We start from the raw sequence: 14352 nt of genomic DNA on the forward strand, positions 1-14352 counted from the left end.
GCTGGGGTGAGATGTCTGAGAAATGACACTGCATTTCTCTGCTCCTTCCTGCTCACCTGGCACCTGGCTTACTGGCTCCCTTCTCCCTTAGGACTAAGGTCCCTGGAAAGGAACACATTAGCTTCTTGAACTAAGTTAGGGCCCTCGACAGACACAGGGTCTTTTATAAACATCAACTACCAAACAGCAAACCAGGAGACAGAACTGAGATCTTTCTGGCTCTTTCACCATCTGTGGAACATGGGTGAAAGCCCCAAATTTGTCTGGGACTCCATTCATCAGCCCTGAAGTTAAATAATCAACTCTGTTCCCGAGATCTGTCCGAGTTGGGGAGCAGGAGGGGACCCTTGCTGTCTGCAGCTCGGAAGACAGGTCCTGTTCACTGCCCAGTGCCAGAGACAGTTTTACACTAAGGCAGAGCCAGTAGGCCCAGAGTGCCAGATTATGTCAGGAGTGCCAAGAGAGTCTCATACATCCAGTGACTCCACCGGTCAAACAAAAGCTGAGACTGAGAGCCTGGAGAGTTCCGGTCAAGCAGACAGCATTTCCACACAGTGCCCTCCACAGTACACTCAGCAGGGACACAGTCATTGGTCAAGAGCGTTCATCTTTGGGGAGCTGAGGCAGGGAGTGGGGGAGGGGCGTGGATCCCTCGAGCCCAGGAGTTTGATGTTAGTCTGGGAGACATAGAGAGATTTCATCTCAAAAAAAAACCTAAAAAAATGTCTGAGATTTTTCCTGTGAGGGGAATCACCTGCTGACCCTCAGGGGCTCAAATGGATGAGGGTGAATTTCCTAACAGTCCATGAGCTGGAGACATGCAGACGCCCTGGACTGCTCCCATCTCTGAGTCTCCAGAGGCCCACTCCCTGCCAGATAGGAGAGTGGACATTTCTAAAAGTCTTAATCCAGAGGGAGGAGCTGGTGCCTGTGTTCACCCTAATCCTTGTAGGCTGTAGTTAGAGGAACACTTCCAAATGGACTTCGGCTTTTTACACTTGATCGTAGCCAAAAGGCAGAGAAGCAATGACTTCTGCTTTTTAAAGGAGTAACTGGTTTGCTAGGGTGGTAAGGCACAGCTACATTCCAGCCCTGGAGAGCAGAGGCAAGAAAGAGGTTTGCAAGTCTAAGGCCAGCCTAGGCTACGTAGCGAGACACTGCCTCAAAAAAGCAGAAATAAAGTAAAATTTAAAAATAGGGCTGGGGATATGGCTCAGTGGTAGTCCTAGGTTAAACCCCTGGAAGGAGACATAGCTCAGTGCGAAGGTGCTGTCCAGTCTCCAGGGCTACCAAAGAAAGCCTGACTCTCAACACTGAGGCAAGATGCACCCCTCAAAAAGTTACGTATGTGTCGTAAGCCAGGTATTTTCAGACTCTAGAAAAATGTGACAGAGGAAACATGGTGTGGCAAAACAGGCTCAATCAAGATTCTTTCTCCCTTTCATTTCACCATTCTGTTGTCTGTCTTGGTGAGTATTAGGATTTTGTTAGTAGTTTAATATTTCAGAAAATATTTATTGTTCTGAAAATTTCCAGCCTGTTTTTTCCTCTCTGTTCTCACATAACCTTACACTTGAAACAGCTTTCCCTTCCTTTTGTCCCTTCTGAGTAGGCCACGTTTCCCTGCTTGATGGGGCAGAGATTAGCATGCACTGCTGTTTACCAGCCTGGAGAACAGTGCCTCAGCATTAGCGTTACTTAACCGTTGCTAGGGAAGCCAGATAAAAAAGACAGAGAGTATCGCCACAGGCCCACTGATAGTCTGCCGCTGACACACCTCTCTCTTCATCGGAAGCAGGAGTATGTCTCTCTCTCCAGGGTCTTGGTTTGCTTTCGTGGAGAGGAATCTTCCATTCTTGCTTGGGAGATTCCCAGGGCCTGTCCGCCAAGCCTCACGTGTTCACCACGCCCCTCCCGCAGGCCTGTCTTCCTGTGTTTCAGGCCTCCTGCCCCCGTCCCCTACACACAAAGAGGAGCCTGTAGCGAAGTCGCAGTCCACGCCTGCACACTGCTTGGATTTGAATCCTGCCCTAGTTGTGTGACTTGGGGCTAGGCTCTTAATCTCTCTGAGCCTGTTTCCTCCTGTAGGAGATGACATTCCACTAGTCCCCTCCATGACGTGCTTATGATCGTTAAATGGGGTATTGCCTGGTACACAGTAAAAAGTTAATGAACATTGTTTATTCTTTTTAAATTTTTAAATTCTTTATTAGTACGTTTTTGCAGTACATAATGACACGACATGTCTCAATTATTCTTTTATCCCCTCCCCCTTCCCTCCATCTGTCTCTCTCTCTCTCTTTTTGTTTTTGTGGTATTGGGGATTGAGCTCAGGACCGTGGGCTTTCGAGGCAGATGTGGTGCCGCTGAGCTAAATCCCTGCCTCCCTCCACCTCTTGATCCCCTTCCCATTTTCAAAAGATCTGTCTCCCTACTTCTTATTATCTACCTTTTCTTTTGCTCTTTATTGATATTTTGGGTTTCTTGTTTAAGACAAACAATGCAATATTTAAGTTTGTTTGTCTGTTTTATTGTACATCCTTGTCATTCATATTCTCACAGTTTTCCAGATTTTCTTGGTGATTGGGCCTTACTGAAATTGTGATAACAGACAATAGCAGAATTTCAACAGTAGGCAGAGTAGATGGTTAATAACAAACATGATAAGGACCATTTTCACTTGCCCCCCACCAAGTCTGCTGAATGTGTGGATTAGTGATGACTGGGAAAGCATATTAAGACCTCCAGGGTTTTTAGGGGGCTTTTTCAGGGAGACCCCACTTACTGCTGCACTGCCCACCTGAAGAGACAAAGAACTGACCAATGGACAGGAAGTTACCCCAGCCCAGCTGAGCCCTGCTCCTTCCTGCTCACCCCAGTTGATGATAGAAAGTCTCCGAAGGCTCCTGCTTTCATTGCCGGGCCAGAGTGGGGAGATTATGTAATACCCAGGAAGTGTGGCCTCAAGGAAAGAATTTGAAATTGTTCTCCCTTCAGTTTGATTCAAAGTGTGTTTTGCCACGAGACATTTTCTGATCACAGGACACTTCCTGATGACCCAGTTTGGGGTCCATACACTTTCACGCTCTGCCTAAGTGAACTCTCTCTGACAATGTGCAAGCTCATAGAAGTTAAACTAATTACCAAAATATATTCAGAAGGGTGAGTCCCAGGAAATCCTCTGAATGCACACTTTGCCTATTTCCCTACTCAGACTTCACCTGGGTCTTGCTGCCCCTTTCCTCTGGGGAGCAGGCTGAGCCCCAGCCATGGATGGCAGAGGTGGAGAGCCAGGAACAGAAGAGCCACGGAGTGTCCCTAAGCTCTGAACTGAGGAGCAAGCATGTGGCCCCGAACACTGCCTGTGAGTTTGTGCGCTCACAGCACAAAGGCAAGTTCCGTTCCTTTGTGCTATGCTGGAACTCGTGCCAGCTCTGAGGTCACGTTGCAGGGGGCTGCCTGGTCCTGCAATGAAAGGCTGCTTTGTGACAGCTGGTCAACAAGGCAGAGCTAAGGCTGCCCTGGTGCAAGACCAGGAGCCTCTTGACTTCTTACGTGCTAAGAAGTGTGTGCAGAAGTAAACAGGTGGAGGCAGTTCCTTTAAAAACATCCAGAGCAAAGAGAAGTAGATAGCTATCTGCTCATTGTCTCCAGTTAGACGCTTTAAAAATAACCCGAGAAATGGGCTTATGGCTTTTATTGTTTCTTTCCTTTTTCTTCCTCTTCTCTGACAACTGTCCCTTCTCCAAAAACCCTCTCTCCCTGTGATGCAGGCTTCCTTTAGGAATTCTCACCCTAGTGTGCAAACAAGCAAAGCAGATTGTTAGAAGCATTCGGATAACATGGGCAGAGAGACACAGGAAAGCGTCTGTCCCAGAGCCCCAGCTGCTTTAGCATGGTTCTTGCGGGCAATGGATGTAGTAAGCTGAATATACCCTGAAAACACAAATTGTTAAGAGCTGACCGGTTAAGCTTCAGCATGCTGCCTTTAAGAGGTGGGCATCTGCTTGCAAACCAAGATCTTAGGCCTGCCTGCATGCACCAGTTTTCTTACCTATAAAATGGGCTCTGATGAGCTCCAGGCTCCCTTGGGCTGTTCTTGGGGTTCAGTTTAAACCCTTAGTTTGCAGCTGGCCTCTTCCTGGTGCTGTGATTCTGTAGTCTCCTTCAATTATTGTGGGACTGACTAGGTGGAAGAGACCCAGGGGCAAAGGAGGCCTCACTGTTCTTAAGGCAGAAGTTGCAGTAAGTGACCAAGATGGAGAACATGGAGCATGGCGGACGAGAAAGACCCAGAGAGCCACTGGCCCCACTTCCCTGACACACAGGAGTCTTGCTTTGAAGTTCTCAAGAACTTTGTTTCCTCTCCAAAACAGCTTTCATCTTAATTTTAAAAGACACCCCTTAAAGTGCTTTTTATATGATTCTATACTCCCAAATTGGTGTCGGGGAGTTGTAGTTCTCCATTTCTCACTGGCATTAGGTGTGGTCAGTCTTTTAAAATTTCAGCCTAATGGTCTAATAATTGATATCTAACTGTTTTAATTTCATTTTGTCAAGTTGAGGGCCGTGGTTAAGTCTGCGGTTGGCCACATGCTCCAGCACGTTTCCTTCTACCTCAGTTTCATCACTGGCAAATGGAAGGTGTGGACTTCAACCGCTGACGCCCGCCCAGAGCTGACAGCCATGATTCCAGAATCCCCAGAAATGCACACTAAAACCAGGGGTCCGAAACAAGTAGAACACCAGAAGAATTTGTTTTCTTTTTCTTTTTTATTTAAAATTTTTATTATATTTTATCCCATTCTCCTCTCAAGGCCCCCTCCTCCCTACAAAAGCCTTGTTTCCAGTTTTTCCTTCCATTTTCACTTTTTTTGATCTCTTCCTTCCTTTCTCCCTTCCTCCTCCCTTGTTCCCCTTTCTATTTGAATACTCTCTTCCCATTTTCTAACATATGATACAGCTTGGTCCTTATTTCCACTTTCAGTTTCTCACACCAGAGAAACGGTGTTTAAATATGGGTGGCAAATTATTTCACTTAAGAGTATGGTCTCAAGGTCCATCCATTTAGCTATAAACGTCTGAAGTGCATTCTTTTTATGGCAGAGTCATACTCCATTGTATTGAAAAGCACGTCTTTACTTGTTGGTTGATGGGCATTTGGGCTGTTTCCTTGTAATTTGTTTTAAAAGCAACTTTATTGGTTCATGATTGATACACAACCAACTGCACCTGTTTAATGTGTAAAATGTGACAAAGTTTAGCACACTGGGAACCTGGCATTGCCACAATTTTAAGAGAATGAACAAATCACCCACAATTTTCCTCACTCCCCTTTTTAATCTTTCCTTCCTGTCTCTCCCCAGCTTTACCCCCAGCCCCAGGCAACCGATGGCGAGCTGTCACTAGTAGGCATTTGGATTTCGTGATATTTTATATACATGGAATCATACAATATATATATATTCTTCTTTGTTTGGCTTCTTTTCCTCAGGAAAATTATTTTGAGATCCATTCCTATGCTGTGTAAAACAATAGTCCTTCCTTTCATTGATTCCACTATACGAATATACAGTATTATAATTTGTTTGTTAATTCACTTGAGGGATGCTTATGTTGTTTCCATTTTCTAACTATTACCAGTAGAATTGTTAGGCAGATGTGTGTACAAGTCTTCGTATGATATATGTTTTCATTTCTCAGGTAAATATCTAGAGTAGAATGAAGAGGAAATATAGTAGCCATATATATGTGTATACATACCAATTCCCTAGGATGAATGTATTTATTACATATTGTAAACATTTTAATTTTAAAAGGGGGAATACTCTACTCAAAAAAAAAAAAACAGATATGAATTAATTTAAAACTGATCCCAGAGCCAGGTGTGGTGGTGCTGGCCTGTAATCCCAGCACTGGGTAGGCCAAGGCTCCAGGATTAAAGTGTGCACCCACTTTACACATGTATTTATTATTGAGACAGAATCTTGCTTTGTTGCATGTTGGTTTTGAATTCCCTACATTATATTGCTGAGGCTGGCCTTGGACTTATAATCCTCTTATCTTAGCCTCCCAGAGGGCTAAGATTATAGGCATGCATCCTTACAGCTGGTTTATGGGGTTTTTTGTTTGTTTGTTTTTATTTTGTTTTGTTGAGACAAGGTCTTGCTGTGTAGTCCAGGCTGGCCTCGAACTCATGGAGATCCTTCTGCCTCAGCCTCCTGAATGCTAGCATTACAGGTGAGTACTACTGTGCCTGGTTTATATTTTTATTTTAAAAGACACCCCTTAAAGTGCTTTTTATATGATTCTATACTCCCATATTGGTGTCTGGGAGTTGTAGTTGCTCCATTTCTCACTGACATTAGGTGTGGTCAGTCTTTTAAAATTTCAGCCTAATGGTCTAATAATTGATATCTAACGGTTTTAATTTCTATTTTCCTAATGACCAGTGATATTGAGCTTCTTTTTATGTGCTTATTTGTCACATAATTATCTTTTTCAGTGAAGGCTATGCCCAAAGAAAATGTCTGTTGTAAAAATTAGGTTTTTTGTTTTGTTTTGTTTTTTGTTTTTTTCTGGGTGTGGTAGCTCAATCCCAGCACTTGGAAGGCTGAGGCAGGAGGATCACTGTGAGTTTGAGGTCAGTTTAGGCTATGTACTCAGGCAAAGGCAAGTCTGGACCACATATGGAGACCCTGTCTCAAGAAACAAACAACCGTAATTAGGTGGGTTTTTTTGTTTTGTTTTGTTTTGCACTAGCAATTGAACCCATGGCCTTCCCACTGAGCTATATCCCAACCCCTTTTTTAAATTTGCAAATTTGAAGCAGGGCTTTGCTGAGTGGCTGATTTGCCCGAGCTGGGTGCACACTTTAATCCTGGAGCCTTGGCCTACCCAGTGCTGGGATTACAGGCCAGCACCACCACACCTGGCTCTGGGATCAGTTTTAAATTAATTCATATCTGTTTTTTTTTTTTTGAGTAGAGTATTCCCCCTTTTAAAATTAAAATGTTTACAATATGTAATAAATACATTCATCCTAGGGAATTGGTATGTATACAAATTGCATCTTGATCTTTTCTTCTTCCCCTATTTGGTTTTTGTTTTTGAGCCAGAGTTTCACTATATTGGCCAGGCTGACTTTGAACCCACGGGCTTAAGTGACCCTCCTGCCATAGCTTCCCGAGTGGCTGGGACTAGAGTAGTGTGCCACCACCTCCAGTTTAAACTGTTTCAACCAATGATTTTCAGATCACTGGCAGCACCAGGTAGGGATTCTTGAGTGGAGACAAATGTAGCGAGTCCTCTGACTGTCTCGGCTGATGGCCTGGAGAGAGTTCCCAGCTGAGAGAGGTTTTAGTGACCGGCTCAGAGCCACTCAGCTGATGGTCAAGATTCAAACCTGTATTTTCTCTGGCCATTGTGCAGGGCCGGGAGATACTGTAGGCCACAGCAGTGTCTCTGAATAGAGGAGAAGGGGCTGGGACTGCCGGGAAACCAACTTGTGGAGGATTCACAGGATAAAATAATGTGGAAGAGAACGCTGTGTGTGGAGAGGACTCTGGAGCTCCATAGTCTGCCTAGAATCTTCAGCTCAGTACTGATAGCATATCCATGTGAGGGAACTACCCAAGACTGGGGAAAGAACCACCGAAAAGGATCTGAGGGATCAATCCCTGGAGCTCGCATAGGATAGGGAATAGTCTCTGTTCCCACCAGCCGGAGTTGAAAACCTTATACTTCACAGATCATTCAGTAGATTCAGTACTCGGAAGCTACTCTCTCAGTAGGCGCCTTAATTAGTCTTGAAATGAGCAGACTATTTCCAAGTGACTGAACTGTGTCCCGGAAAAACACTCAAGAATATTAGTGGAAGTGAATTCAATCATGCTGGCTGGTTGTAACTCATGTAGTCAGTTGAAGGCTCAGACTCCTCTACACAGCCTTCAAAGTCTCTCTCCTGTACACAGGCAGATCTCAGTGTCCTTAGAGAGACACTGGCCCAAGATTTCTCAATTAACCCCACACAGGAAAGGATATTGTAAAGTGTCTTCCAGAACTCTTTAAGGGTTAAATCTGTATCTGAAACCATTTGGAAGCGCAAACAGCCATCATTTGGGTCATAACCCAAGACTTTGTTCATAAGTTTAAACTAAAATTCTAGTCATAACCCAAGTTGTTTATATGTCAGGTGGGTCATAACTCAAAGGTTCACTGTATTTTTTAAAATAAAAGCATATCTAGCACTCAACAAGGTGAAATTCAATCAAGAGAGACATGAAGAAAATAATACCAAAACACACCATAATCATGTTGCTCGAAACCAGTAATAAAGACAGAGATTTTTAAATTAGCCAAAGGAAAAAACACTGTGTTATAAACAAGGGAGTAAATAAGGATGAAAATAGAGCCTTCGTCAGAACAAAAGCAGTGAGAAAAGAGAGTAACACTCTTTAAGCACTGAAGGAAAAATAATATTGTATTCAACCTAGAATTCTGTGTTCAGCAAATTATTTTTCAAAAACAAGTGCAAAAGAAAGATTTTTCCAAACATTCAAAAGCTGAAAAAATTGATCACCAGTAGACCTGTACTATAAGAAGTGTAAAAGCAAGTCCTTCAGGCATAAGAAATATGATACTAGATAACAATATAGTTCCACAGAAAAAGAATAAAGAGGTCTGGAAATACATAACCATCACCAGAGCGGCTTGTTTCTGTTGCTTTTAGCTACCTGGTCCCAAGAACGAGGCCAGTGAAGTACTTCATACCTTCTGAGAGGGGACACATGGCTCTGTTACCACCAACACCACTTTCTACTTAGAGAGGCTGGGAAAGGAAAGAGGGCTGCGTCGCTGGAATGCAGTGGGTGTGAGAGAGGTGATTCTTTCCTATACTGAGGCCGTGGGAAATGGAGGCAGCTACATTTTCTCTCCAGTGAGGGGATTTTAAGGAATCATTCACAAACACTGGGATGTCAGTTAGTCCCTCACTTGGACACGTGAGTGGGAAAGGGACTTGGCAGGTTTACTAGCATCTCTAAGGGCGAGGAAGGATCTCAGAGCAAAAAGAGCAGGCAGAAGGAAAGGCTGCGGGGGGAAGCCTGGACCCGCTCCGGTTCTCAGGGCCAGGAAACTTTGTTCCCTATGGTTCAAGTCAAGCCTGCCCTGGAAGTAACTAGGTTTATTCCTCTTCCGTTCTCCCAGGGAGCTTGAATGCAAAGTGTTGGCAGAATTTACATTCAGCAATGGAAACGGAAGGCATGGAGGCTGAACCTGGATTTCCCATGGACACCTTCCCCGCACGTCTTTCTAGGGTGCTCACTGAAGCCCCAGCTTTGCCAGCATTCAGCCGTCAGCCTCCCCGAGGGCATGGGTGGCCAGTCCTTGCTGCCCACCACCAGAGAGAAGGTTGCAGGATGGGCTGTTACAGACCCTTTGCCACCTCCCTGTCCTACCGTCAGCCCAATACCTTGGAGGAGCAAGTCCTGAAAGGGGAAAGCAGGGCTTAGGCACCCCCAAAGTGGACCTCCAATCCTTTGGGCCAGGTCTAACCTTGCACTGGACTTGGAGTGGAGTGGGGCACGGAGAGGAGGCGAGAATAGAATCAAGTTTGGAATTGGTGTTTCAAAGTGGTCCGAGGGTGAATATACAAAAACAATCGGAAAACTATAGATCTGCTTACGATGTCAGTAGGACTTGTACTACTCATTGGAGAAGGAAAACTTGTAGAGCATGTTTGGGAAGAATGTTTAAGAAAAAGAAAAAGACTTTTATGTCTTTAACAGATTGAAAAGCAAAAACCATCTTTCCCCATAGGCAAAATTACCTTTATGAAGATGCCTTTTCACCTTAGCACTGTTTCCTAGCAGTGAGTCAGGTGCTGATGAGGACAGCGCAGGGCTCAGGACCTACCCTGCCCTGGCACCCCTGGCTCACATAGGTGTCATTCTCTGCAGACATTTAGTGTGTGGAAGGGGGACTGGCGACTGCAGCCTGGTCCAGTGAGCAAAGCTCTCCTGTGTCTATGTCCTTTTATAGCAGAAGGGGGCCTTTCATGGCTCACTGCCAAGTTTCACCTCACCAGGCCCCGCAGTGCAATCCATCCTGGTCTCACAGGAGAGCACAGGCAGCACCTTCATCTGAGGAAGGGAGGGGTGGGATGGTAGGGCCCTTGGTATTGGGTCAGCAGTCCGAGCTCTGCCCAAGTGGATGCCTTGACACTTGGTTATTGAATTTCCTTTTTGACTTTGTAGGTAACCCATGTTCTCTATAGAATAAACTGGAACAAATAACTAAATGGATCCCATAATGGTACCACCCAATAGCCACTGTAGAAACCATTTCCGTATATTTCTCCTCAGATTAGGTGAGTGCATGATACGTATGAATTAATATCATGTACACCCACCGTGAGACATTCATATCGCTAGCAATTTTCAGTTATCAGAAATAAGGTGCGGCCAACTTCTCGCACGTAATTCTTTTTGTGTATTCTTTCTAGTTCTTTTTGCATAGGTTCCCAACAGGAAGCCACGCCGGGAGATTACTCATTTAGGGAACATAGAGGTGAAATTTCCAGTGACTGCTGGTGGAGGAGGACTTTTGGAGGAGTGGGGAGCCGAGGGCTGGAGGAGCTGAAGAAGCTGTCTTCTCCTTTGCCTCCTACTGCTCTCCTGTTGGATCTAGTCCTTCCCCCTCAGGCCTTCTCTCTTCTGTTCTACGCTTTCTTCCTTCCGTCACTCAACTCTGTTCTGCGAATGTTCATGGAATGCCTGTCTCAAGCACGTGGTGAAGTGGTCCTCAATATACCAGGGGAGAACATGAGCATTGCACTCTGTACAGATTTTGTTTTTATTTATTTCTTTTTGCAGTGTGGTAGGTTGAACCCAGGGCTTGTGCATGCTAGGCAAAGTGCTGTACCTCTGAGCTACCTCTTCAGCCAAGACTTGGCTTTTAAGCGTGATAATTGTCAGAGTCAATACCTAAGGAATGACTGAGAATAAAATAAAATAAATAACATTAAATTAGGTCAGTTCCAAGCATGCATTCCCAGAACAGAGATCTGAAGAGCACACACTAACTTGTCTAATACTACAGGATTTTTTCTTTTCTTTAAGTAAAAATCCCTTATGTATCTTACAAACATAAAGAGGATTTTGTTGTTTTGAAGCAGGGTTTGCTCTGCAGTTCAGGCTGGCCTTGAACTAATGTGTAGCCTAGTCGTGGTAATCCTCCCGCTTCCGCCTCCACAGAGCCAGCTGAGCACGCATGTGCGTTTGAGTGTGTGTGTGTGTGTGTGTGTGTGTGTGTGTGTGTGTACCCAGGGCCTCGTGCATGCTAGGCAAGCACTTTATGTCTGCGCTACACTCCAGCTGGCATTCTCACTTACCAGACATGGAGGAAATGCTCAGAGAGGCCACATAACTTGCCCCAATGACAGTCCTAGTAGCTGGCAGCAAGTGGCCCAGCCTGCTATGTCCACACCAGACCGGAGCCTCTGGAACCCTGGGTCCGGCTGAGTCCACTGGCTTTTCATGCTCCTGGGGCTCAGGGGCATCGGAGCTGAAACTTTGCTGCCTGTGATGTCTCCATGGCTGCAGGGACAGGACTAGGAGGGCAAGGGAAACTAAAGGGGAACCTGCAGTTTCTATACATAGAGAAGGACAGATTCTGTGGGTCTTCTCATATGGCTCACGGGATGCCACCCGTAGATTTTCCAAAAAAAACTGAGGGGCTTCTGCAGAGTTCAGATGGGCTCTCCTGGCAAAGAAGGTGTGGACGTGGGTACTGAAATGCATGCAAAGCAGGCACCAAAGGGAGCTCCTCCACTCTGTCTCCTTTTCATTTGAGCATCACGTCTTTGGCACTGTGTGACTCAGGGAATCTCACTTGAAAGATCACAAGTTTGAAGGGCTGGTGTTTGCTACCATCTTACCTGCAAAATACAATTGCTTATCTGTTACAGGAATTAGGAGCAGGAAAACTGATGCCTCCCCTCATGGATGAGACACGAAGAAAATGCTTGAGGATTCAAAAGGCAATGGTTCCTCTCTACATTGGTGAATTCCAGGAGCAAACAAAGCTCCGTTTATGGCCCAGTCAGATAAGCATGATCAGAAGTGTGTTTTCTGTTTGGTACAGGAAATAAGAGATGGGTGATTCTGGTTTTTGGAATTTGACAGTCTTTGTCAGTATCTCTTCTTCTGATATACATATTTTAACAGAAAGAAAAAGAGGCCTTTTAGAAGACCATGAAAACCACAATTTGAATGGGGAAAGGTACGGAGGGAAGCATGGGACATGTGGAGAAGATACATCCTGTTTGTGTCTGTTTGGCTAGGTCAAGAGGGTACCCAGTGGCAGAGTTGAGGGGTCAGTCCCAGCCTAGGGCAGGCAATGAAAGCTCAGCTTCAGTTTGGGCTTTATTCTCAAAGCAGTTGTAGTTAATGAAGGCTTCTGACCAGGTGGATCAGAACTGTGTTTTAGGAAGAACAACCTATTACCAATATGTGAGATAGGACAGAAAGAAAGGATGGAGGCAGGGGTCCTATGAGAAGTCTGTCAGGCTCTCAGGCTGGAGTGGAGGGGCACACATCAGCTTCCTGAGACTCTCAGAGTAGGAAGGAAGTTGGGAGATAGAAGCTACTGGAGAGATGAAGTTATAGTTACAGGTTCAGTGTGGATCTCTCTCTCTCTCCCCCACGCTTTTGCAGTACTGAGGGTAAAACCCAGAAGTGTTCTACCTCTGAGTTATAGTTCCAGCCCTTTTTAAATTTTGAGTTAGGGTCTTAAGGAGTTGTTCAGGTTGGATTTGAACTTGCTATCTTCCCACCTCACCCTCCCAAGTTGCCAGATTACAGGCGTAGAGTGAATATTAAAGGTAAAGATGCCCACTCTGAGCAGGTGGGAGGGTGTAGTGTCGAGCTCTCGGTGGGCTATCAAGGTGAAGATGGTCAGAAGTCAACTGGAAATAGGTGCTCAGGATGTGAGACACGTTCACGGTCCACCCTGAGGAGAAGTTAGTTGAAGCCAACAGAGCAGATGAGACTAGAGGCGTCTTCCAAAGAAGTAATAGAAGCTAAGGGGAACCAGGCAGGTCCTCAAAGAAAACGTGGTTTAGTGAACAAGGGAAAAAGGTTTAGAGAAACAGTAGAGCACAAGAAGGGAGTGGGTCTGAGAGGCCAAGGGAGGAGACATTTTAGGAAGGAGGTGGCCAGCAGCCTCCAGTTTGATACAGAGACTGTGGAGGTCAAAGAGCTTGGCAGAGGTGAGAATCAAAGCCAGATTACAAGCATTTCAAAGCATGTCAATGCTTGCTTAGCTCACACAAGGCCCTCCGTTCCATCTCCATCTCTGGCACTGCATTGCCCCCCTCATAAATGGGAATAATTAATGTCTGTGTGTGAAACAGTACCACAGTGAATTGCTTTGAAAAGTGGGAGTCAGTGGCCTGCTGAAAATGGAAGCAGTTGTGGGGTCCACTCTTCAGAGGAAGGCGGTGGCCCAGCCCAAGAGGGGAGTAGAATGGAAATGCTTTAGTTGCCTTGGGAAGAAGTAATTTGAACACACTTCTTGGTTGAATGTGGGGACCACAGGGAAGCAGAGAGTGAAGACTGGGAAGGTAGGTGACAGCCCCAGAAAGTGGTGTTCAGGTCTGAGCCCCTGGGGCTGTGGGTGTGACCTCATTTGCAAAGAGCCTTTGCAGAAGTCGTTAGTCAAGTGCCCTGAGACCATCTGTCTTACTAGGCAGGCCCCCAGTCCAAAGACAAGGGCTCTGCATTCTGACACCGATTTTCTAGCTTCAGACTCAGTTCTCTCAGGACAATGGCTAGGTCCGTGGCTTCTTTCTCTCATTCTGCACCTCTGCCCTTACATGCCTTGCGCGCTGGGCAAGGGTTTGCACTGGGAGCCTCTGGACTTGCTCCCTCCCGGCCCGTCCACTGCCGCTGTGTGTAGAGGGCTCAGTGCCTGCCCTTTGCGTGTGGGTCTGCCTCAGATTGCTTGGCTACCACCTGTGTCCTCTGCCCCCACCCCCAGTGGTGACATACAGGGCTATTGTTTCCTCCTGCTCCCCCTCCTGAAAAGCCACCCTCACCAGTCTGAGCCCATGTTTCTCAGAGCCAGCTTTTCCTCCTTTCTCCGTTCAGTGCATGCTGTGTGCTGCCGGTCCCTGTCCCGTGACTTCCCAGACAGCAACACCACCACTGCTGCGCCCTCCTCCCTGTGAGGTTGCCCCAGAGGCTGCATCTCAGTCTGGTTAGGAGGCCTTGTCCACTGCTCTTACACTCAGGATCTAGGACCTGCCCCTTCCCTTGGTGCTCAGGCTGGGGTGGTAACTGTGGCCCACTG

This window comes from Fukomys damarensis, unplaced genomic scaffold (assembly GCF_012274545.1).
Source record: "Fukomys damarensis isolate Sample0158 unplaced genomic scaffold, DMR_v1.0_HiC HiC_scaffold_14, whole genome shotgun sequence".
Lineage (NCBI taxonomy): Eukaryota > Metazoa > Chordata > Mammalia > Rodentia > Bathyergidae > Fukomys > Fukomys damarensis.